Source organism: Panulirus ornatus, chromosome 14 (assembly GCF_036320965.1).
Source record: "Panulirus ornatus isolate Po-2019 chromosome 14, ASM3632096v1, whole genome shotgun sequence".
Lineage (NCBI taxonomy): Eukaryota > Metazoa > Arthropoda > Malacostraca > Decapoda > Palinuridae > Panulirus > Panulirus ornatus.
In genome coordinates this window covers 58587017-58613467 of record NC_092237.1, presented here as the reverse complement: position 1 = coordinate 58613467, position 26451 = coordinate 58587017, and the positions used below count along the sequence as shown (strand labels likewise).

The 26451-nt window shown below is 43.0% G+C and overlaps 1 protein-coding gene across 1 annotated transcript in view; it reads left to right on the top strand.

Annotated features, from left to right (window-relative positions):
* Positions 1-224: 224 nt before the first annotated feature.
* LOC139753466 (tyrosine-protein kinase Dnt-like) overlaps positions 225-26451 on the top strand; it is a 236488-nt gene continuing 210261 nt past the window's right edge. Inside the window, exon 1 of the mRNA XM_071670017.1 lies at positions 225-879. The gene's annotated coding sequence lies outside the window, so the exon portion shown is untranslated. The remainder of the gene's footprint in view (positions 880-26451) is intronic.

Here is a 26451-nt window from a genome sequence, read left to right as displayed (position 1 = left end):
ACGCACACACACACACACACACACAGTCTATTTTTGTTAGGTTGTAGAAACATGGATGGCTACACAACTCCCTCGTACAACCCATATAACCATAAGGAACACGGAGTGAGCGACTGCAGCAGGCAGCTTCCGCGGGGCCAAAGTGTCGTACTGCAGGTCCCTCAGTCGCTGGCTGACCACAGATGTGCGGGGAGGAGAGAGAGTGAGGGAGGGAGGGAGGAGGTCTGATCGTCCCAGCTCAGTTGTGGCCCAGACGCCGGCTAGGTAGGAGCGTGGGTTCTATACACTGGCTCTGTTACGGCAGAATCCAAAGTGATCATTTTTTCGTTCGTGTATGGGAATGAGCTAAGCTGCCTCCCGACTCAGCGACGCGTAAAACATGAAATGGATTGTGACGATGGAATTAAAAATACGACTATAAGTGTAACTTGACTGTTTGTACTATATTGAGAAAACTTTTTTCTCCCAAAACTTTTGCTCACGCGAGGGAGGAGGGAAGAGTTGTGAACCAGACTGAACAGTGAACATTTATATAGAAAACAGACTTTTTTTTTTACGTTTAAGACAACTCGTTTTAACAAGCGAGACAATTTAGTCTTTACTAAGAGGGTTTGAAGTTTAGTAAATGACTGATCATGTCCGTTTTCGACCGAGATTGATAAAGAGACAATTATTTCTAGTTACTTCGGGATCGCATCGATCTCCCCCCCTCCGAAAACCCCAGACCCGAATAATGGTGTGACTTATATCGGTTCTCAATGATGGCGAGTGTTGGCGGCCGTGTGTGGCTCATGTCGACCGTGGTCTTGTTGGTGGTCAGCCCCGGAGCAGCCAATTTTAACCTCTACTTGACCCAAGCTGAGGTCAGGAGAATATTAGGTAAGTAAACGTATGAGTCATGTGACCTGATTTGACCCTCCCCCCTTATCTTTAGTGAGGTACGAGTTTGCACCTCGACCCCAGAACACGTTTCCCTCCTGCCCTGAGGGGAGGTGGGGACGGGGATAGTTTTAAAGCATCTACTTTTCCTTTTCGACAATTGATCTTTTAAACTCGTGCGCCAAGAATTCATGTTGTTATTAGTAGCGTTTATAATGGCTGGTGCTTGTCAAAATGAGATGTTTTTCTATGCCAGGTGTCTGGTAAATCTAAATTAGATGTTTGCAGTAATGACTGATGGTTTATATTTAACAAGTACTTTACAGAACAAGTTGGTTGTGTATCACAGTGAAGCTCTTCCTCGCTTCTCTCAGTCCACACAAACATATCAGATGACAACCTGTAACATGGCGCAACTCGTTCTTCGTAACTCTATATATATTTTTCTTGCGGTGCGTGCGCAACGCACTAGCCTTGCCTTGTGGCAGAATTGTCACACGTACTCGTAAGTACATGTTTCTCTCTCTCTCTCTCTCTCTCTCTCTCTCTCTCTCTCTCTCTCTCTCTCTCTCTCTCTCTCTCTCTCTCTCCCCATCGTCTATAACTCTCGTTATTCTTAAACCTTCCATGTATCATGTCGAGGCCTTTCTTTCTCCTGTATTTAACTCTGGTTGATCTTTGCAACGAAAAATGTTGCCCCTTACAAACTCACGTTCTCACTGTTTGTTCGAGATGATTAAGTTTGGGAGAATTTACAGTATCCTAATGATACGTAAGGTTGCCAGTCTTTAAGGTTATCCTCAGTGAACGAGGACTGAATATGGTCCTTGGGTGCCCACCATTTCAGAAGTTGTCACAGTGAATTCCGGAACACACATTTGCACTGTTGGTAGATTCCGCCTTGAAGTCTTCAGTGACCAGGCTCTCTACTGCACTGTTTGTCACGGTTTGAACCACTCATTTTCTGCTTCGTCCTCTTGTCCAAAGAGAGTAATTATATCTGTGGTAATTGACGCTATTAAGCCAGATGCCAGGAGTTCCTGTGTCGTGACTTCCCTCACCCCACACACCTTCCCTCACCCACCACCTCTTCATGTTGAGTAAGATGGTTGTACTGTTTGATGTCGTACTCAGTGAACCTCACCTTCCTGGTCCTCCTCTTAGGTCAACCTCCAAGGTCCTCAAGTGTTAATCTTGGATTTCATTCCTAGTTTAACGGAGTAACATCCCTCCCCCAAGATGTTATTGGTATCTGCCTGGCGATCCATGGCTCCTGTATGTGTGTGGATATAATTTGTAGTAATCTCATATACTAGTAATTAATGCTGGTTCACTCATCCGTTAAATGAGACTTACTACTTGAAAGGTTAATAGCTCTTTGTTCATGTAGTACGCATATATGTATATATAATTTTCATGATGTATTTACGGAAATTTATAGATTTTTTTTTACTCTTTTCAATGTTGTGATCAACTCTCGTTACCCGGGCAATCTGATACTCAAACTAATTAGGACCTCGGGTCCCGCCTAGTGGTCCGTTCACGCGTTAAGCACCGTTATCGGTCGATTGGTCGACGCTAGGGATTAGCAAGCGCCCAGAAAATCCCTGAATACTTGTCGCTCAACCCAAAGCTGATGGTGACGACGGGGCGCTTAAAGAACCAAGTGGGATTTTTCATTTATTCGATCGACCAGATTCCCAGTTGTTGAGAATATTGTAAGAGATTTATATGAATCTATTTCTAAAGGGTGTTATGTTGTTATCAGGTGAAGAATACTGATTATCAGCCTTAATGTTGATAGATGTATAAAACATTATTTACCTTTAAGAAACGCAGATAAATATTTCGCTTCGAGTCCATGATGAACATTTATTTGCGACTCACTCATGTGATCACTTTACAGGTTTTGCTGTCTCTGAATCATCTGTATGCTTTTCTACTCTGACCTCACTGATTTGTGAGTTTCTAATGTCTTTCTCTGTCACAATCAGTCTCGAAAGGAGCCATTGGTCTGTTGCTGTTTGAATTCATTTGTATGTCTTTGTGATCTGGGGTGATTTAGGAAAGTATGTGAAAGGAGAAAGTTGTTCGTAAATGTTTGCAAAAGTAAGATAAGAAGGCACAGCAGGAGGATGGCACAGAATGGCTCAAGTTTGGGTTTGAAATAGAAGAACTTGGGGGAATGGGAAGTCTTTAGGTACCTGGGAGAGGACATATCAATGGATGGAACCATGGGAGCGAAAATGAGGCATAGTGTGGGAGAAGAACTAATGTTCTGGGTGTACTAAGAAACATGTGGGAGGATAGTTTTTGTTGGGGTGTAGATGGGTATGCTTGAAGGTATAGTAGATAATTCAGACAGTGTTGTATGTATGTGAGTCTTGGGCCGTAAATGTAAAGGAGACGAAGAGCTTGGACGCGTTGGAGATGAAATGCCTGAGGAGGTCATATGGCGGAAGGGGAGTGGATCGTGCTTGGATTAAAGGATGTGTGGTAGTAAGCGCAGGCAGTTTGACTGACAGGGCCGACAAGGGGTGTACTGAAATGACTCATGCGATGAAAGAAGAAAGATTAACTTGGAGGATCTATGTGTAAGGAATGGAGAGAGTAGGAGGAAAGGGGACGAATGAAGAGAGCAGGAGGAAAGGGGACGAATGAAGAGAAAGGAGGATAGCGTGAAGGAGACTTTGCCATGATCAGGACTGAATATTCAGAAATATTAGAGGTGGGCATGAGATAGAATGATTTGGATCGATGTGATATATGGGGGGAGAGGTATACTGTCAGGGTATATGAAGCAACCTAAGTAAACCAAGGAGTTGTCTGTGGAGTTTGAGTGTGGATGGTAGACTCGGGTTTCGTCGGTACATTCTCACTTGACCGCAAACCAGTATATAGTAGCGTTACCGGACTCCGCCTGCGTACACCGCAAGTGTAGAGTAGCCACCGATGAGGTTGTATCATCGTCAGAGGACGTAGAGCGAGTACAGCTCTTGACGAGGAACTTCTCCCACAAAGGAGGAGGAGTCCTTCCCTTCCCTCCTCCTGGTTGGAGCGCAGACTTAAAGCTGAAGGAGCCCCATAAAAGGGGTCCTAGGGTTAAGGCATCTAGATTGTGTGTGTGTGTGTGTGTGTGTGTGTGTGTGTGTGTATGTGTGTGGTTAGAGGACCCTAGTCCATCACTCCCCTGAACATGTTCGTGATGCTAACCTTCTCTTTCGTGACGTATGAAAATGAACTCCCTTTCCCTTCCATGATAATATCCTGTTTCTTCTTCTTCTTCCCTTCCTCCTCTCCTCTCTCGCCTTATCATTTGAGATCTTACCCTCAGACGGATATATAATTTTCCTTACTAGACTCGTCATTTATCCCTATTTTTCGTGAGTTCGTGGCTTTATTTCTCTCTATCTCTATCTCTCTCTCGCTTTTTTTACCGTATGCTTTCCTTCCTATCGAGCAGTTTGTAACTCTAACATACTGGAAGAAGAATCCCCAGTCTATCACTCGTAAATCCGGGTCATCATGCGGGAAATTCAGGGTTGTGTTTCCCCGAGTTTGCAATTTGACCTGATTTAGGTGTTGTAGTCATGTTCATTACCCGCTTGTGGTGTGGTGAGGTGTGTCTCACCTTGTGCATTCTTGGTGCTCAACCACAGTATTGTAAAACCTTTTTCAATCTCAAGTTTTGGATGATTTTTTTTTTTGAGTTTTCTCAATGTTGATGTCGACAGTAATCTATCATCCGTCGTATATATGAGACAGACAAAAGTCCAGATAGATAAGAAACTATAAATAAAAGATGTTATAATTATATTTTCTGAAAATGACTTCTCGTTTTTTTTAGTTTGTTTTTCTTGGTCACGTCGAGTGCGGTCGGAAATTATATTGAGGTGTTTTCGATTCGTTGAATATCAAAAGTAATCTTAAAGTTTATCTGACACCTATAATTTGGCCACAACTTGGATTCTATATATATATATATATATATATATATATATATATATATATATATATATATATATATATATATATTTATATTTATTTTATTTTGCTTTGTCGCTGTCTCCCGCGTTTGCGAGGTAGCGCAAGGAAACAGACGAAAGAAATGGCCCAAACCACCACCATACACATGTATATACATACACGTCCACACACGCAAATATACATACCTATACATCTCAATGTACACATATATATACACACACACACATACATATATACCCATGCACACAATTCACACTGTCTGCCTTTATTCATTTCCATCGCCACCTCGCCACACATGGAATGGAATATATATATATATATATATATATATATATATATATATATATATATATATATATATATATATATATAGTCTCATTATCGTGGTGTTGCACCACCCCTCACCCGAGCTTCGAGATGTGGGAGATAATGCTTTCGAAATCATTGGTATGATAAAGACCATCTTTCCTGTGTCTGACCTTAGTGATGATAAGATGATAAGGATGCTTGGACTATAAAGGTTGAAGATAAGGATGATAACCATGCAGTCGATTTGGAATAGGAAGATAATGGATGTGGTTTTTTTTTAGGGAACCATCTGTGGTGTGTTGCAGGAACGGAATAAAAAAAAAATATGAAAGTTTACGTTCAATTCTAACATCTTCATGGTAAGGACTGGAGCACATAGTGCTCAAGCGGCTTTAGAAAAAAAAAATGTACGTTCAGTTTTGAACGTTCAGTATCCGAACGGCGTCAACCGGACAGATTCTCACTTATGGAACGGCCTCTCTCTCTCTCTCTCTCTCTCTCTCTCTCTCTCTCTCTCTCTCTCTCTCTCTCTCTCTCTCTCTCTCTCTCTCTCTCTCTCTCTCTCTATCTATCTATCTATCTATCTATCTATCTATCTCCCCCCCCCCCGTGACCTAGAACTTGTTCAACTTGATTTCGTCCCTCCTTCCTCCCTCCCTCCCTCCCTCCCTCCCTCCCTCCCTCCCTTCCCCCATCCCATTCTTCTTCGTTTTTTCCCTCCCCCTGGGACTCTGATGCATCAAACTGTTAGGATTCGCGGCACGCAATCCTCCATGCTCAAGGCGGCAGCTCCGGTCATCAAATACAATTTACATGTAATGACGAGGTTACTGATTCTAGGTAGACTCCAGTTTCGTTCACTTCATCATACGCCGACCTGCTGGACGACACCTGAAAACTTCATTGTGTGGCTTCTTTATATATATATATATATATATATATATATATATATATATATATATATATATATATATATATATATATATATATATATATTCCTTTGAGTCCAAGGGGAAAATGAAACACGATAAGTTCCCAAGTGCACTTTCGTGTAATAATCACATCATCAGGGGAGACACAAAAGAGAAATAGTTGATAAATATCGAAGAGATAGGGGATAGGGTGAAAGAGTACTTCCCACGTATTTCCTGCGTGTCGTAGAAGGCGACTAAAAGGGGAGGGAGCGGGGTGCTGAAATCCTCCCCTCCCTTTTTAATTTTCCAAAAGAAAGAACAGGGGACGGGGCCAAGTGAGGATATTCCCTCAAAGGCTCAGTCTTCTGTTCTTACCGTTACCTCGCTAACGCGGGAAATGGCGAATATGTATGAAAAAAAGCAAATATATACATATATATAATATCAAACTCCCCTTTTATATTATGTGCTTCAAGACACTAATAGTCTTAGAATGATTTATGATATCCTCCTGTTATCTTTTGTTATCATGACTCATCTATATTGCCGGTGTTATCTCCTCCACTGCCTCAGGTTAGAGGTCTTAATGTTATATTTTTTTTTTATATCTACAAGAAGGAGAATAACACAAGAGGCAAAATGTTATAATAAAGTTCAAGTGAAACGGGAGAGGGGATTTCTATTGTCTCACACCAAGAGAGTAAAACTTTTCTCTCTTCCTCGTCTTTTACGACGGAAGCTTATGAAAGATTTATATATATATGTTCCCATTATGAAATCATTTAATGTAAAGTTAGAGAATGTTTTTTTTTTGTTCTATATTTCGGAATATGTTCTATATTTCGGAATATGTCATTGTTAAATAGTTTTTATGAAGAGTTAAAGTACACGGTGCGTATTGAGGATTGTTGACCCTGTGCGTCGTATATTGTACTCAACAAAGACTTTATTTTTCCAGCTTTGAGTAATCACTTGATGACACCAATACAGCTTTAGCGTTGTTGGCTCGCCTCAGAGATCGATGCAAAGGACCTCGTGGCCTATAAATTTCTAACTTTCTCCAATATGCAAATAGAAATGTGTGTGTGTGTGTGTGTGTGTGTGTGTGTGTGTGTGTGTGTGTGTGTGTGTGTGTGTGTAAATGTGTGTTTTTTTTTTGGGGGGGAAGGCGTTTACTTTCTTCCGATAACTTATTTGTGCTATATGGGGAGCGGATTCCACACCTCATCAGCAGGGTTCGAACCTTTCGCCACTAGGGTGGAAGCTGCTCATATTTTATATATTGATGCAGAAACACCACTAGCTCTCTGTGGCTCGTCCTCTTAAGATGTGGCAATGTACGCATTCTCGTGTGTCCTTTTTCCCCAGCTTGCATCTAATGTGTGTGTGTGTGTGTGTGTGTGTGTGTGTGTGTGTCTTTGTTTCACACACAAGCTCTGGAAGTCCGTTTGATTTAGGGAGGCGGAGTGTGTTCCCTGATGGCTGAGTGATAACCTGGGATTACTAGTGTTTGGAGGGGCAGCCTTGTGATCGTCGCCCTTGTACTGCCGTGTGCGTGTGTGTGCTTGCGTGTGTCTCTGTGCCTAGGTGGTCACGCCATCAGAGCCTCATATTTGCCAGACATCGAAAACGGTAAACATTTGTACGTTGGTTTTAGTTTGGTAGCCAGGTGAAATGTTTGCTGGGTTTAGTTTGACGATCATGTTCAGTGTTCGCTAGATAGGTTGATAAACACGTCAAATGTTCGCCACATGATTGGATAATCATGTAAATTGTTAGCTAGATGATTGGATAATCATATAAATCGTTAACTAGATAGTTTGATCATCACGTCAAGTGTTAGCTAGATAATTTCATAATCATGTAAAATGTCAGCCAGATAGATTGATAAACACGTAAAATGCTCGCTAGATAGTTTGTGTGGCAGATGGACGAATGTGTAAACTATTCGCTGGGTAGTGTGGTACCCACGTAGAACATACTCTGGGTAGTTTAATGATAACCTAAAAAAAATAATCGCCACTTAGTTTGATAGCCAGGTTCTGCTCGTGGCTTTATCTCCAGCCATTTTTCCCAAAGGTCAGAGTAGCCCCGACTCCTTCAACCAAGAACGAGCTTGAAGTATTCATTGCGAGCGCACTTTTGCAAAGTCGCATTGTCAGGTATGTGCTGGATGCAGACTTTAAAAGCCTGATTGACCAGAGAATGATGCCACTGTACACCATCGCCCAGTTTGTGTGGAGAATGTTAATTGGACGGACAGATGCGGCTCACTCCCTCTCCTCAAGCCAGACAGTTTCTTACGCTACTGACGAAGGAGACAGCGAGACAAGGGGGGGAGATGTTGAAGATAAGGGAGAAAGGGAGAGAGAGAGAGAGAGAGTGATGGTAAATATTGAGAGAGAGAGAGAGAGAGAGAGAGAGAGAGAGAGAGGTGAGGGGTTGCGACAGACTTGACCACAAAGGATCCGAAAACGGGAGAGGATGAGAAATCCGAATCGACACGCGGCTTTATGTATTCGAAGCGCTTCAGACGGTGCTCGGTGAACCCTCCTCCCACAAGGACTCCCCCCCTCCCCTAGGGCGTCAACAGTGGTTGCTTGACTGGCTCGGGCAAGCACCTGACAGGCGTCCCTCTCGTTGAATTATTAAGAGGGAGAACCTGTGTGTCATGTGTGTAATTACCAAGTCTCTATGCACCTTGGTTCGAATCCTCTCGCTCGATACATATTCGATGTCATTTGGGAAATTTGCATACCTGCTGGAGCCTGACTCCATGCCCGATTAAAAAAAGATGTAATTCTGAATATTTTGCAGATATAGCTCAACTTGCGAAAAATAGAATCTTTTTTCCCCCCTCTAAAATACAATAGTAAATGAGCTATTTTTTTTTACATAGATTTTTACTAACATATTTTTTTTATACTTGATGTATTTACATAATATATGAGAACCACGTATGTCGATGTGCTTTTTTGATACATGTGGAATAAGCACATTTAGCATTACGTCCCTGTAATGCTTTTGTATCACGTACATGAAGTTACACTTTGAGTCCTGAAACAGAAAGGAAGATCACAAGGTTGAGAATTTGCTCCCATCTTAACTCGACCTCAAGTGATCCGACTCCATACTTGGAGGTGGAGGTGGTGGTGAGGTGTGTTGGTGCTGAGGGAGAAGGAGAGATAGCACCCTGGGCGAAGGTTTGTGGTGTACAGGAAATGTTACTCAGACTAACGCTGCTTATGAACACTCACGTGGGTCGATTGCTTTCTGTTGCGTTTCAGTTTTTGTGTTCTGTGCTTGTGTCGTATTTCATATTTACCATGTTTAATCTTGAATTATTGAGGTTTGTACCTCATATTTGGCATTTCTTGTTATGTTCTTACTCGTTTCTCTTTAATATTGATCTTATTTCCACTGTTATTGTTTTCGTTTTGTCTTTTATCGTAATGTAACTCCACCTTCTCGGAAATATATACCCTTCACCCACACTCTCACTGAAATACTTCGTCTGTACATAACTAGAAAATCGATATTTTAAAATTAGAACAACTGGAGGAAGACGCAAAAACCTTGTTCGAATCTTCTGTTCGTCTCTTCCTGCTGTGAAGCGTTTGAACCACAATAAGGGTTAACCTCACCGGGTCGCGTTGTACATGTCCACCTTACCACAGGAGAAGAGACCAATAACCCTCTTCTACAGAGGATTCAAACGACATATTCACAAGGATTACGATCCTGAACCCTTTTATTTATTATCATCAGTTGGTTGACGAGGAAGTGCCACCACTGCAGCTCTCCGTCGTAAGAACAACCATATGCATCGTGGGGACAGTATGAAGGAACAGTGAAGCATCCTAATGGCTAGCAAACGATGGTTCCCTAGGGTGCAAAAAAGAATAAAGGGTGGGTTGGTTGGGGCAATGACTCACTAGTGGTGGCTGTTTTTATTTGCATGCGATTCGATCCCCTCATGTCAGGAAGAATTACGAGAGGAGCTTATTGATCATGGCAGAGTAACATGCCCAGGTGTGTCTGTGTAGAGTCGAGAGACCATGAACTAAGGGAAACCCTTTCCCCCCACTTGTGACGGTAACGCCATGCTAATTGGTGATTAGTGTCTTTATGAAACGAGGTTTTGAGGGTTTGAATGTGTTCGGTACTGGTTCGATCTTCCGAGGAGGAAGCTTTGGGAGTCCCTGGCTGCAGGATTGACTCTATATTGTCTTGTGACTTTTGTAGTTTTTGAGACATCTTCAGGAAACTTTTAGTCTTCAATGGACTACGAGTCTTGTAGCCTTCTAGGGCTTTTGAATATCATCCACTGGGAGTCTTGTCGCACTCCTATAGCCTTTGCAAAGCCAATGCTAGGAGTCTTACATCTCATAGCCTTGAAAGTCCGAGTCTTGTAGCTTCCTGTAGCCTTTGAACACCCACACCTCCACCTCCCGTAGTGGTAGACTTCTAGAAGCCTCCTCATGAGACCTAGGACGTCTGTCGCTTTCTTAAGAGGACCTGGGGAGCCGTCGTCCGTCAGTCCCTCCTGCCGTATTGTGTATGCTGGCGAGGCGACACCAGGAACCTGTCTTATATTCAGTATAATTTCCGTGGTCCTAAGCCTCACTCCCCCCTCCTCACCCTCTCTCACCCGTCCGACCGTAACAGGAGGTGGCTTATGTGACAGGAATGTGGGCTGGCTCTCTCTCTCTCTCTCTCTCTCTCTCTCTCTCTCTCTCTCTCTCTCTCTCTCTCTCTCTCTCTCTCTAGATGCTTCCCCTGGAGTGTTGGTTCGCAATATATGACGTTCACAGAGCCAGAGCTTTGAATCAAAGTTGCAGGTGTTTGAAATAGATATCGTTTGTGGACTGTAAGATGGAGCTCATTTGCCTGTAGATATATTCATTCCTTGTAAGTCATCAGTGTTTAATCATGATCAAACTTACACACTCAAACGCAATATATGTGTATATATATATATATATATATATATATATATATATATATATATATATATATATATATATATATATATATATACACTCTTGTTTTCCTGCAATATATCAAAGAAAATAGCTTCACGAAAACTCTTAAAACAGCGTTCAATCATTGATGATTGCAATTACAATCTGAATGAAAACTAAACGTCGACATAAAACAGTTTACAATTCGCTTATCAATAAAGATATTGATCGCCTGAGTTCATCATTAGTGTCTCGAACTTCCTTCTCCTTCAATAGCTCTTTCCAGCTGGAAGCCTCGCAAACATAAAGTAGAAGTGAATCGAGCGAAAAAAAAGTTGCCTCGAATATGTTGTCTCGAACCTCAGCTTTAAATGCCCCTCGATCCCTAAACTATTTGAGAGAGAGAGAGAGAGAGAGAGAGAGAGAGAGAGAGAGAGGAGAGAGAGAGAGAGAGAGAGTATATCTATACCTAAGTATTCTTTGATGTGCTTCTTTTCTTATAGAGTGACACGTAACTTGTTTTCTTTATCGTCTACTTCAAAACGAGCCGCAAACTAGATTTTCATTTGAGAATGATGATGTAATTATTCGGTCAAAGGATTATCACAGGGACTGAGTCATTAACTTCGAATACGTCTCAGCGCACGAAGTAAATGACGACAAATTGTGAACCCCACCACCACCACAGGCTTCAGGGTTCGAGCCATCTCTTTTGCCATGTTCTCTTCTCATTCCCTCTGCGTTATGGCCATATGGATCTGGTAAACTATGTGTGCCTTCAGATGCCAGTCTTTATATATATATATATATATATATATATATATATATATATATATATATATATACACAATCACATGTTTACCAAATGGCGTCCTACCTTCGTCTCTTCGATGTATATCAACTGACTGTTATATTTCTCTCTTGTATCTCCCCTGATGATGTGATTATTACACGAAAGTGCACTTGGGAACTTTTTGTGTTTCATTTCCCCCGTGGACTCATAGGAATATATATATATATATATATATATATATATATATATATATATATATATATATATATATATATTATCCCTGGGGATAGGGGATTAAGAATACTTCCCACGTATTCCCTGCGTGTCGTAGAAGGCGACTAAAAGGGGAGGGAGCGGGGGGCTGGAAATCCTCCCCTCTCTTTTTTTTTTTTTTTTTTTTTTTTTTCAAAAGAAGGAACAGAAAATTGGGCCAGGTGAGGGTATTCCCTCAAAGGCCCAGTCCTCTGTTCTTAACGCTACCTCGCTAATGCGGGAAATGGCGAATAGTTTGAAAGAAAGAAAGATATATATATATATATATATATATATATATATATATATATATATATATATATATATATATATAAATATATAACATCCCCTTCATGTGCTACTCAATAGCTTTCCTGCCTTCAAGATAGTTTCTGATTCCTTCTGTCACAAGCAGACTCGAAAGAAGGACGTCCCCTCCCTCCCTCCCAGTGGGCCGTCTGCTGTTTGCGTTCCTTTGTGTATCTTTTATATTTAAAGGAAAATGTGTTCTCAGATTTCCACTCCATTTTCGCTCGCCCGTCCGAGATTTCCAATGTCTCGCTTCTCCTCCCAGAGGCACATCATTTGTGAGACATTTATCTTGCTTGGAAAATTTGCTTCTCTTATCATGCAAAGATTTGCTTCTTCTCCTCGATGTTCATCGCTTTTTTCTTATTTTTTACACTTACGAATCTGGATTGGTAAGCATCAATCATTTTGTTTTTCTTTTCTCTCTCTCTCTTATCATTCTTTGGACAAAGCTCTCACGCGAACTATTGGTAAAAAGTTTTCTTTTTTTTGAAATATTCCCCTTTTATTTTCTAACCTTTATTCGTAAACATCAAAAGACGTTTCGGAGAAGTGAGCTCCGGCCTTTCTTTTTTTTATTTCTCTCTTCTTTTAAAAAGGTTAACAGTAACAGTCAGTGTGCCTTGAGGTAGAGTCACAAGGGTCGTTCCCTATCTGGATTACGAATTGCGATCTCATGTGCAGATAAATTCGAGTTGTGAGCATATTTTTTGGATCTCGCTAGATGTACCCAAGTTTCTGGAATCACCGTAGACACCTTTTACTTATATATTTTCCCTCCCTCCCCCCGCCCGCCGTAACTTGAGAACGTACCTGAGTGTTGGGGTAGACTGCAAGTGATGGTGTGGCTGGAAATGTGAGGTTGGCTAGATCTGGTTTTCGTGTTGACGGCCCCGGCCCTCCTCTCTCCCTATCCCTCTGCCGAGCAGCAAGGGGGAGGAAGGGAGGGAGGAACATGTTGGCGGTGGGTGGGTGTACGTAGGCAGGTCTCTCTTGAAGCGTACATCAAAGCCCACAAACAGTGCCGGCCGGGTAAACTCGCAGTGCGAGCTGTGATACTGACAAGCTGAACTAGTCAGTAAACTTGTACATCCACAAACGTTCAGAACACCTGACTTCCAACTCCCGCTCCTCTCTCTCTCTCTCTCTCTCTCTCTCTCTCTCTCTCTCTCTCTCTCTCTCTCTCTCTCTCTCTCTCGATGAGGATTTGCACTGGCGTGGTTAAATGCGTGTATGTGTGTGTGTGTGTGTGTGTGTGTTTGTATATGTGATGAGATGGTGTACTGTACCGGATGTCAAAGAGATAACATTTTACGCCATATATTCCAAAAAGGTTTGAGAATTATTGCCTCTCTTTTCTTTTTAGTTGTATTTGAAAAGTAAACCAGTCTTTACAATTAAAACAACAAAACTCTTTAAACTTCTATTTGTTGAAGATTTTCTTAACTGGGATTTGAGAACTCCTATCGATTGCTTTGACCACAAAGTACTCAGTGTGTCTTACACACCTTGATCTTACGTCATGACTTTTCTCCACCTGAAGAAAATGATTTGTTACCTATAATCGTATGCAAATCGAGTCAGAAGCTTGGGAACAGCTATTAAGGTACATTACCATTTAGAGAACAGTAATTATAGATACAGCAGCTGTTGAGAATGCACCTGTATACCCAGATACACACTCATATATCCAGGCTTCCTCATGGCCCTTTGGGCGACAGAATAAGCTGTAAGGAACACGTCACCACCATTAGGAAATCCTCTTGTTCTCATCTCTACATTCTCCTTGCAACTCAGTTAACCTGGACTCCTTGTAGTAGGTGAACTATTGAACATCTGAATAACTTTTGAGCTTCCTAATCTCGTCTTTCCCTTTCCTTTTCGTGGTCTTCTTTCTCACCCATCACAAAGCAGATGTTACGAGAAAGGGACACACCATTATCAGCCTTGATCTCTGTTATGCCACGTATCGAAAGGCATTTAACACACTGGGTCTTATTATCTCTCTTCAATCATCATCCGAACCTCATCCATCCGTTCGGGATTAGGATAATTCACAACACCACGCCACCATCACCAACCGTCAACCTAAGATCTCTCGTCCCCTAGTTACAGTTCGACACCATAACCTTATCGAATTCCCATAAGCTCTCGTGTAGACCCCCTACCAGAATCACTGCAACCCAACCACTGTGATCATAAATGATCAGTAGACTGTGTGTGTACCTTCAGTTTTTTAGATGTGTCTCATTAACACTGATTGATGATCCACTTTTTCATGGCCTTTTCCGTTCATGGTTTAATCTTCTTTCTATTTTCAACCTTTGACTCCCACTTAACTCAATAAGCTGTTAGATATTATAATATTTTCTCTCTCTCTCTCTCTCTCTCTCTCTCTCTCTCTCTCTCTCTCTCTCTCTCTCTCTCTCTCACACACACACACACACAGAAAGATCAGATACTTGTCCAATGCTGTTTGGCAACGAGAGGTACAAAAGGCTGTAAATTATCAGCCGCGATTATCATATTAACATATTCTCGCATGCCAATAAGGTGGGTCTTGTTTGGGTCACTCGTCATCCATGATGAACGGCTGGGGCACAAATTGGTTGGCTGTTTCTACACGATGAATAATTGGAAATACAATTTTCCTTTGTATATCAGAGATTACCTTTTTTTCTCTCTATCTCTACGTTTATGAATATAATCTCAAATATCAAAAATGACATTTACTACCAGTCTCTCTCTCTCTCTCTCTCTCTCTCTCTCTCTCTCTCTCTCTCTCTCTCTCTCTCTCTCTCTAGTACAGTAGATATAAAAAAACGGTAATTGAAAATAAATGCATATATCCTCTGTGCCACTTTTGATATTTGATTTAGAAGTTTTTTGATTTAAAGTAACGTACAATCAACTCTAATATTCAGTAGTCAAAAACCTGTTTTGATCTGATGTTGAAGTACAGAGTCTTGATTTAATTAGCTGTGACAGGAGCGCTCCCAGAGCCTTCTACATTGTAACTTGTTTTTCAAAACCCCCAAGTTACCCCTTCTGTCTGTCTGTCTGTCTCTCTCTCTCTCTCTCTCTCTCTCTCTCTCTCTCTCTCTCTCTCTCTCTCTCTCTCTCTCTCTCTCTCTCTCTCTCTCTCTCTCTCTGACCCCTGAAGGATATGAGTATTGACTCATATGAGAGGAACGTACGCATTGGGTTGAAGGAGGTTGGAGTGGGGGTGAACCAAGACGGTGGTGGTGTGGTGGTGTGGTGGTGTGGTGGCGTCAACCGTAAGGGAAAAAGAGGATAGGTGGAAAGGAGAGAGAGAGAGAGAGAGAGAGAGAGAGAGAGAGAGAGAGAGAGAGAGAGAGAGGAGTGGGAAGAGCAGAAAGATGGAGTGGCTAAAAGAGAGAAAGAGAGAGAGAGTTAAGTAGATGCACAGACCACACACACAGACTCATGGTGCGAGCGAAGTGGTCTGGCCTTAACGCTACTCAAAAGAGAGAGAGAGAGAGAGAGAGAGAGAGAGAGAGAGAGAGAGAGAGAGAGAGAGAGAGAGAGAGAGAGAATGGGGAGAGGAAATAACGTGGAAGAGAGGGAAGTCCCCGTATTTTTATTCATGTAATTCAGTGTCTCAGAGAAAGGGGTTAGGTAATTTTTTTTTCTTTTGTTTCCCCCTGTTCGTCTTTCTTCTTTTTCGTTTTTTTTCTCTCTCTCTCTTATTCTTATTCTTCCTATTGAAGACTCACCCGTACGTACCGTCAGTCAGGTATGATCTTTGATTTTATAGATTCTGTAAACATTCCTCTTTGATTTCCGTATTCATTCAGGCATCCATTCTGATTCTAATGGTTCAAATTCAAATTCTAATTTAATGGTAACATTAGACGTAGGAATTGGCTTCACCATTTTTTCCCTCAACCCTTAAGGGTCAGGTCAAAGGTCAAGTCAGAAGACAAAACGATCGTACCAACTTGCTCTCAAGGGTCGTACCGTCGTGCTCAAGGGTCGTACCGTCGTGCTCAAGGGTCGTACTTTCGTGCTCAAGGGTCGTATCGTCGTGCTCAAGGGTCGTACCGTCTTACTCAAGGGTCGTACCATCATTCATAAGGGCACAATTACGATTCACACACCATTTTCTATCTCACCCTAATATTCTACGCAGGAAAAGGGGACTAATTACCTCTTTCGCACAGATAGCGAAAAACAGGGCCAAATGGCATAACTGCAATACAAGGGAACACCCCCCATATATCACCATAAATGAAAATATCTATGAAACTACAAAACTCGCCAGCGCAGTACCAAACGAGGCCATTTCCATTAACGCTTTTAAAACCAAAAATAGAGAAATACAGCAGCTGTTGTTCACTGAGAAATAAATGAAAAATTACCAAATGACGTTTTGCCGATATATATATATATATATATATATATATATATATATATATATATATATATATATATATATATATATATATATATATATTGGAAGAGATCACACAAATTCATTTTGTTTCGTATTAGGTATATATATTGGTAGGCTGATTGCTATTAAGTCAATGTATATGCTATACACATCATATATACATATAAAACGAAAATGCATGTGTATTATTATTATCATTGTTATTGAATATATTAATTTTATATGAATTTTTAGTTATCTAATGCAAGCGTTTTCCTGATGCATGAAAAATCGTGTTTTAATTTATATTGAAGGTTTAGCATCATTCGTTATCAGGATGCGTTATAAACTGAGATGATTAATCTCTTTTGATGATAATAATTAGAGCCAAATGAAATAGTATACGGAGAGAGAGAGAGAGAGAGAGAGAGAGAGAGAGAGAGAGAGAGAGAGAGAGAGAGAGGTTATTATTATCACCCCTGGAAATGATTAGGTTTAAAAGCACCAAATCGTGGATACAAAACCTGGGTGATCTTGTCATTTGCTAACTACCCTGAAGGGAAGGGTGGGAACCTGGTATATGGTTTTTTTTTTCTCTTTCTGTTGCCCTTCCCTTATATCTGACGCTTACTGATCACCGAGAGAGAGGTTGCGTCGGGCGTGGGTGTTGCCTAGCACTGTCTGGTCACCCGTGATTTGCTCTGCTGGTGAGAGAGAGAGAGAGAGAGAGAGAGAGAGAGAGAGAGAGAGAGAGAGAGAGAGAGAGGAGGGAGAGATGAGAAAAAAGAGAATTGGCCGTATTGTCAGCGATAAGAAGAGACGAACAAGTGGATTGGCTCGTTAAGTAAACTGGCTTCCCCTGCCTAGGATTCGAACATTGGTCCTCGTGATTCATAGGCAGCAACAATGACCACCTATACCACTTTTACCATCAACTTTAGAACACGTGATGACACAATGGTTATGTCAGGTATATTCTTGTTTCAGGTGTACAATACAAGTATCTCTAAACGCTTGTTTCTTTATCTCTTGACCAAGTGTTTCTGTGTCTCTAACTAGTCGTTTGTGTGTGTGTAGACAGTCGTGTCGTTATCTCTATAATCAATTACGTCTGCATCATTAACTAGTCTTTATGTCTGTATCATTAACTGGTCTTTATGTCTGTATCATTAACTGGTCTTTATGTCTGTATCCAGACGTCTTTTATCTCTAAACAGTCATCCCAATATCTCTAAAAACAGTCCAGACAGCCAGCCCTCTCATCTGTCTCCCTCATTGTTGACTAACCCGAACTTCTCATTTAGTAAAGTACTCCCTCAAACCAGTCATACTACCCAGACACATGCGGTGCTCCAGTCAACAGACTACATAGTCAATTTGATTTATAGTGATCGGTGTGTGTGTGTGTGTGTGTGTGTGTGTGTGTGTGTGTGTGTGGGTTGGTGTTGTGAGGACATTTGGGGACATGCGTTCCATTCTTCTTCCCCGCCACATAGTGCCTGTCAGCTGTCCAATATGTAGACAGGTGACGGGAGAGCCCGCTGGGGATGGCTCTGTCAACGCCTGGACAATATAACTCTTAGTTCTCTGCTTTTGCCCTTGGGAGAGAGAGAGAGAGAGAGAGAGAGAGAGAGAGAGAGAGAGAGAGAGAGAGAGAGAGAGAGAGAGTTATACTGATACACAGACCACAAAGATCCCATGGTCCGAGTGAGGTGGTCCAAGAGAGAGAGAGAGAGAGAGAGAGAGAGAGAGAGAGAGAGAGAGAGAGAGAGAGAATGCCCAACCATCACAGTGAGAGCGAGAGAGAAAGATTGAGAAACAGATAATCGGATCCTCATTGCCGTGTGCAGTCTGTAGAAAATGAAGTGGACATTTCTCCCATTGCTACCAACAGTTTCCGCGTCATCACACGCCGACCCATTACCCCCCGGGCGGCGCCCCTCGGTGTCAGCTCGATGGCCCGTCAGCACGTCCCTGGCTGTCAGCACCAGGGAGGCCGGAGTGTCTACGTCAGCACCGATGATAAGGGATAATGAGAACCTGCTGTTGGTAACACTGTTGTTGGCCGGCAGTGAGGAGGAGGGACTTCTGCGAATATGGCGTCCAGTGGGACGGTATACGCCAGGCGTACTATTCTCTCTCTCTCTCTCTCTCTCTCTCTCTCTCTCTCTCTCTCTCTCTCTCTCTCTCTCTCTCTCTCTCTCTCTCTATCTATCTATCTATCTATCTATCTATCTCTCTCGTAGACCACCTCCATTTTTTTCTTCAGGCGTGTATATAAACGACTTCTAGGTCTTTTAACTGGATTAAGAGAAACGAGAGAGACGGGAAGAGAATGGTGGAAGAATTACACACACACACACACACACACACACACACACACACCCTGGAAACGAAAGATACATTCGCAAGAGAGAGTGCAGCAGACCCAAGACAGGAGTATACCATCCCGCTGTAGCAGTGGTCGTAGACACGACGCTTTCTAAGCAACAACGTAAACCCAAGTCTGTCTTGTGGAAAGCCGAAGGGGGGCGCTCCTGCCGCGTCGACCATTGCATTTAATTATGTCTTTGATAATTACCACGAGACCAATTTCTGTGAGAGAGGGAGTCTTTCTCTCTCTCTCTTAAGGTTCCTGCAGCCCAGAGCTGCGTTATTTTCAGAGTAACTGAAAGGCAGGCTTATTCAGGTAACACCTCCTCCCCCTCTCATTTTTTTTTTTAATTTTCCGAAAGAAGGAACAGAGAAGGTGGCCAAGTGAGGATCTCCTTCAAAGGCCCTGTCCTCTGTTCTTAACGCTACCTCGCTAACGCGGAAAATAGCGAATAGTATGGAAGAAATATATATATATATATATATATATATATATATATATATATATATATATATATATGTATATATATATATATATATATATATATATATATATATATATATATATATATATACATATATATATATATATATATATATATATATATAGTCGTTTTAATCGCCTCTCATTAGTACGCAACGCCTCTACCTGTCACACAGAATGAATTGTCACCATCGACTGTCTCTGAGCAGGATTAGTGGGTCGGGTGTCTGGTGGCGTTTCTGTTCGCCTTAATGAACCTCGCGAGCCCAAAGATAGACCAGAATTCTTTTTATCATTTGATGTTTACCTTCTTATTTTCAGTGTGGACTGACCGGCGAATTCCTCAGTGGGGTTTGGGTATGGATATCTCTCTACTGACACTGGGGAATGTCTCTGCGTCCGTCCGTCCCACTGGTGTTTTTATCAAGATGTAACACTTCATTTGTTTGTCATAACAGCTTGACAGGCAGGTGCGACACACACACACACACACACACACACACACACACACACACCTACCTGAGAGGTCTGATAAGGTCTTTCTGTCACACCTGAAGACCATAGTCCAGACCATAGTGTATCTGGACATTATTTATACGAGGAGCGACCCGCTTCTCTCTATTTTATCAGGACCTCCAGTATATCATTATTCTTATCATCTGCCCACATCCCACACCTCACCCTATGCCTGGGCATCCATATTGGAACAAGGGTTAATCCAAGTCAGTTTATCCCCGTCTAAGATCTACAAGGGTAAGCAGAAGTGACATTATCTCAGCTTGTCAGTGTCTGGGCTCCCGGCGAGGTTAATTAAGTCTATGATTCTTGATGCCTCTTGTTACAGCTAGTGGTGGTGGTGGTGGTGGTGGGGGTCGATGTTTACGGAGGTGCCGAAGGAGGGCGGGCTGATGAAGAAAGAGATGTGTAAGAGAGAGAGAGTGAGTCGTGCAAGGTGGCGGGAGAAGGGTGAGAGAATGAGGGAGGAGGGGTCGGAGGTGGGAAAGAACACCTCTTGATGATGATGTTGACGTCGGTGCTGCTACAGGGGTGAGTGGCGGGTGAGAGGGACGGAGGAGGGAGTGAGAGAATCCGCTGAGGTCGGCTGGGTGGGTTGTGTTGCTATACGGACGGTGGTGGTTAGCAGCGTCTTGGCCACGAAGGAGAGGTGGTAGGGTAGGGGCTATAAGGAGTCTCTAGGGGCTCTCTCGACATTTCAGCTTCTGTGGAGTGGAGGGATTTATTTCTTTTCTTGGGTGTGTGGTTGTCGTGTTTACACGATGGCATTTGTCTCCGGTGTTCATAGACGGTGGAGGTTTGAAGATGATTTTGTTGCGGGTGTCTTGTGAAGGGACTGAGTTGTTTCCCAGTCAATTCTCTGTTCCCTTCAGCTGCCTCTGTGCGTGTGTGTGTGTGTGTGTGTGTGTGTGTGTGTGTGTGTGTGTGTGTGTGTGTGTGTGTGTGTGTGTGTGGGTGTGTGTGGGTGTGTGTGTAGGTATCTGCAGGGCGGTGTTGTCGTGTGCGTGTGTGTGTGATAATGATGAGATGATAATACGAGTCTCTGATAATCATTGTAAGACGAAGAAAGTGAGGACACGCACACGAAGGTAGAGTGAGTGATGAGGAAGAAAATGAGGATAAGTACGCGAAGGTAGAGTGAGTGATGAGGAAGAAAATGAGGATAAGTACGCGAAGGTAGAGTGAGTGATGAGGAAGAAAATGGGTCCCTGTATGTTTATGCAGTTAATGAGGGGGATTATTATAGAGGTGGGGCTCCCGTCTGCTGGTGGAGACGTGTTGGCAAGTGTTGCGTGAAGATGACGTCGCGTGTGGCCAGCAGTGTGTGTGTGTGTGTGTGTGTGTGTGTGTGTGTGTGTGTGTGTGTGTGTGGAAATAATCCGTTCACGAGGGGATGTCAGTGGAAAGAGGAGGAGGAGGAGGCAGGTGGCTGACAGTGTGACAGAGGGGTGTGTGTGTGGGGGATGAGGAAGAGTGTGAAGGAGGAGGAGGAGGAAGTGTGAGACAGTGTGAGGGAGGGAGGGAGGGAGGGATAGTGTGGGAGCAGGTCGGGAAACCGAAAGGAGACCTGAGAACGAGGAGGGAGTCCTGAAACCCTTGGGGAAACCAAAAGAACGAGATGATACTCTGAACCCAGCATAAGATTAGAGAACAAGGGCAAGTCCTGAACCTTCCTAGAGACCAGAAAACGAGGGGAGGAACCCAAATCCCCGACCGGTGAGGACGGGAGGGGAAGAACTCTGAAACCGTAAAGGAAAACAGAATTTCAGCGACACACAAACGTTAATGAGACTTCAGGGGCATCGATGGGAGGGAGGCATCCAGCTGGTGGTGATTTGTCTTGTGGGTTTATTGACTCTCTCTCTCTCTCTCTCTCTCTCTCTCTCTCTCTCTCTCTCTCTCTCTCTCTCTCTCTCTCTCTCTCTCTCTCTCTCACCCGCGTCAGGCGGCCGACTGTCATGAGAGTGCCTGGTCTTCGTCTAACCCCCACAACGTTTGTTTGAAAACCCCGAGCGCCGTCGTCGCTGGCGGAGGTGTGGCCAAGTTATAGGTCCTCATGATGAAGGCGTCAGGTTGCTCCAAGCTCTACATCGAGCATCAACTTCACGCTGTATTTGAGTTGACGTCAATTTGCAACACTGTCAGTTCTCCGGCGGTGCCTTAAAATCCTACAACTTTGGGGCGCTGCCTCCCTTCCCCAGAGGAGGGCGAGGGTGGGTGAGTGGGAGGGAGGGCTTGTTCTGTGGGAGGAGGAGGAGGAGGAGGAGCGGCAGTGTTCTATTGCCGTGAGTGTTATCATAACTGGGAGAGTTGTTTTTAAGATGGTCGTCATAAGATTTTTAGTAAATAGGTGTGTGTGTGTGTGTGTGTGTGTGTGTGTGTGTGTGTGTGGTAGCCCCACAGTGTGGTTGTTTGTGAGTTTATGGTTATCTTGGGAGTTCAGTTGCCCTGCGTAGTAGGACTATCTTAGTGTGTATTCATTTGTCTGGAAGTTTGTGGTTATCATGGATCACTTATCTTGAAGCTTATGTTTATATGGGATTAATTATCATCAGGACTTTAGTCATTTTTGAGTTATCACCCAGACGGAAAATGCTCCATGTCCCTTAGTTAGCACCTCCCTCCTCCCCTCACTGACTCGACCCCGAAGTTCGAGTTAATAAGTACAGAAAGAAAGATAATCTCGGAAACATAAAGTCTTCACCAACTCCAGGAAGAGATATGTCATGATACCTGAACATTACCGTAGAGAAATGTGCAAGTTCCCACTCTACTACACGTGGGAAGTTGTCGCTTCCTGTGGCAGCTATAGACACAGAAGGCTGTGTAGGATAACGTGAATGGGGATGGAAGAGCACCTTAACCTCTCCTTCCGTTATATAGTGTGATTGAAAAGTGATGATAGGATTAACACCTGTGACCCAACATGGCTAGCGTATTGAGCAAGGTAGGACAACACTTGAGCACGACGTTACGACCCTTGAAGACGATGGTACGACCCTTGAGCACGATGGTTACGAACATTGAGCACGACGTTACGACCCTTAAGACGATGGTACAGCCCTTGAGCACGACGTTACGACCCTTGAGCACGACGTTACAACCCTTGAGCACGACGTTACGATCCTTGAAGACGATGGTACGGCCCTTGAAGACGACGGTACGACCCTTGAAGACGATGGTACGACCTTTGAGCACGACGTTACGACCCTTGAAGACGATGATACAGCCCTTGAGCACGACGTTACGATCCTTGAAGACGATGGTACGACCCTTGAAGACGATGGTACGACCCTTGAGCACGATGGTACGACCCTTCAGAAGCAGGACTCAATGTCGAGTCTCATCATGCATCTGGCTAGCCAGGGTCGTCACTCTTAAGGCCGCAGCCACCAAACAGCCTGATTGATCGTTGGAACAACGCTACAGCTTGAGTTATGGAGAAGGAAATGAGCCTTCAAGATTGGCCCCTTGAGTGTGTATCTAAGTTACATCTATTACCTGCGAGTAAACGAGTCTTTATTATACAGTGTCATGGAGTGTTTGTGTCCTATGGAACATTTTGAGGTTTGCGGATTGGAGTAATCGCCCTCGATGAAGGTTATGAAGTGTGTATATATATAGAGAGAGAAGTGACCTTTTCTGGATCACTGTGTTGCACAGATGGAAAACGTGTGTGGCGCTGTATTGACTCTTATTGAAAGGGGGAGTTGTAGGATGTATTGTGGGTGATGTGTCGTTGTGTTTACCACCAAAGAACATGGAGTTGGAGGGTGGGGAGGAGGAGTCTTCGACGTCCTTCGAATGTGACGCATTGAAGAGCATGTGGCTGGTTTTTCTCCCCGTCTGGGACGCCTTGTGTGTGTGTGTGTGTGTGTGTGTGTGTGGTTATCCAAGTGTTCATGTGTGTTTCTTTTATGTAAAACACACTGAATATATGTACGTCTGTCGGGTCTAACTAATATGTTACTCTTGTTCTTGTATGGGTAAATGGCTCCGAGTCGATCGGGAAATCCTGCATCGCTAATGTGCGTTGGCCTAGATTACACACACACACACACACACACACACACACACACACACACACACACACTGAACCTCTCCCTCGGTCGTTATGGTCCCTGGGGTAACCACTTGGTCTTGTGGGGGTTATGACCTGAGTCCTGCATAGTTTTCCACGCCCATAAATCACATATAGAGTTATTCTTTTTTTGTCTTTTTTACTCCTTTATGTACTGGAGGGCTTCCGCTGGTCTTGAGGAGGGTGAGATGACCTTGTCTCGCCCTGCCTCGCTTGGCTCTTTAGGAGAGAGAGAGAGAGAGAGAGAGAGAGAGAGAGAGAGAGAGAGAGAGAGAGAGAGAGAGAGAGAGAGAGATTATGAAGTTTGTTTTTTCTGCTTTTTTCTTTTTTCTTTTTTCTGTCTCTGTTTGTCGTAGGAAAGACCACGGTGGTCAGTGGACGGGATGCGCGGGAGAACGCGATCTACATCGGGTCTGTGTGTAGTGTTGTGGGGCGTTGAAGTTGCGTGGTCATTTGGCCTGCAAGGAGGGAGGGGGTCTTGTTCTCTCTCTCTCTCTCTCTCTCTCTCTCTCTCTCTCTCTCTCTCTCTCTCTCTCTCTCTCTCTCTCTCCTTACGGCCTGCTGCTACTTCCTCATTTTCACTCTCATTTTTGGCCAATCATCTAATTGCTTCCTTTCTGCACAATCATTCGGGTGGCTGATCAGCCCAGCCCAGCCTGGGTCTGGCCACCGTCAGTGGAGAAATACTTTCGTTTACCATCACATTGTTGTGTGTGTGTGTGTGTGTGTGTGTGTGTGTGTGTGTGTCTGTGTTTAGTTCTTTGGTGGTTCCCCTAGGGGGGGGGGGAGTGCTGGACCCGGAGCTTGATATGCTGGATACCGAGAGAGAGAGAGAGAGAGAGAGAGAGAGAGAGAGAGAGAGAGAGAGAGAGAGAGAGAGAGAGAGACAGTGTTTTCTTCCCTTTTTGTGATGGCTGAATTATACATGGGGGGGACCCCGGTTTATGGCCACAATGTTAAATAATGCATAATGTAATTTTATTGCCTTATTATCTTTCAAGAGCTTCGTTTTTCGTGACGGCATGAGAATGACTGTGTGTGTGTGTGTGTGTGTCTGTGTGTGTGTGTGTGGCATATTCGTAATGTTTGAAGTGTATAATGTGTATGTTTAGATATTTATGGAAACTCAACGTTATTAATATTATTATTATTGTTATTGCTAATGTTATTGCATTCATTATTATTATTATTATTATTATTATTATTATTATTATTGTTATTATTATTATTATCATTATTATTATCATATTATTATTATTATTATTATTATTATTATTATTATTATTATTATTATTATTAAAGTCAGTAACACAGATACTCTGTGAACAGTTTAAGACACAGATGTAGACATAGCACAACAATTCATTAACTGATTAAGATTAATTGTCAACTTTCATCCAATTCTCCTAAGTCTCCCCCTAAGATGGAGAACCGCCCAAATATATCCCACTGTAGATTCATCGTCTCCTAAGACCCAGTTCCCCATCTATATCCACTGGCGAAGGAAACGTACTCACAGACTGGTGTCTCCCTAGCCATTTGGAGCTTAAGTCTTGGGAAGATGGTGTGATATACGAACCACAAGCGTAGTGTGAGGAGGGACAAGGACGCTTGTATTGCGAGTGTCAACATTACATGAGTGGAGTCAGAGGAAGGTGGGGTATGATGGGTTATCATGGTTTTTCCATCGTGAATTTTTACAGCGTTTGAAGCCTGTATGATGGGGGGGAAAAAGGAAAATAATAACAGTCTGGTGGAACATGTATGATTATGGAGACCAGAGGTCGGGGGACTTACGACGACAAGAAGGAAAAAAAAAGGAAAGTGTTTGTGGGATGAGGGAGAGATGTGAGATGGCGTCAAAGCAAAAGCTAGAAATATGGACCGTTTAGAGGAACAGCAAAATAGTCAGATTGCTAACAGGAACAACAAGATAGTTAGACCGTTAACAGGAACAGCAAGATAGTCATACTGTTAACAGGAACAGCAAGACAGTTTGACTGTTAACAGGTACAGCAAGATACTTAGGCCGTTAACAGGAACAGCAAGATAGTTAGACCGTTAACAGGAACAGCAAGATAGTCATACTGTTAACAGGAACAGCAAGATAGTTTTACTGTTAACAGGTACAGCAAGATAGTCATACTGTTAACAGGAACAGCAAGATAGTTTGACTGTTAACAGGAACAGCAAG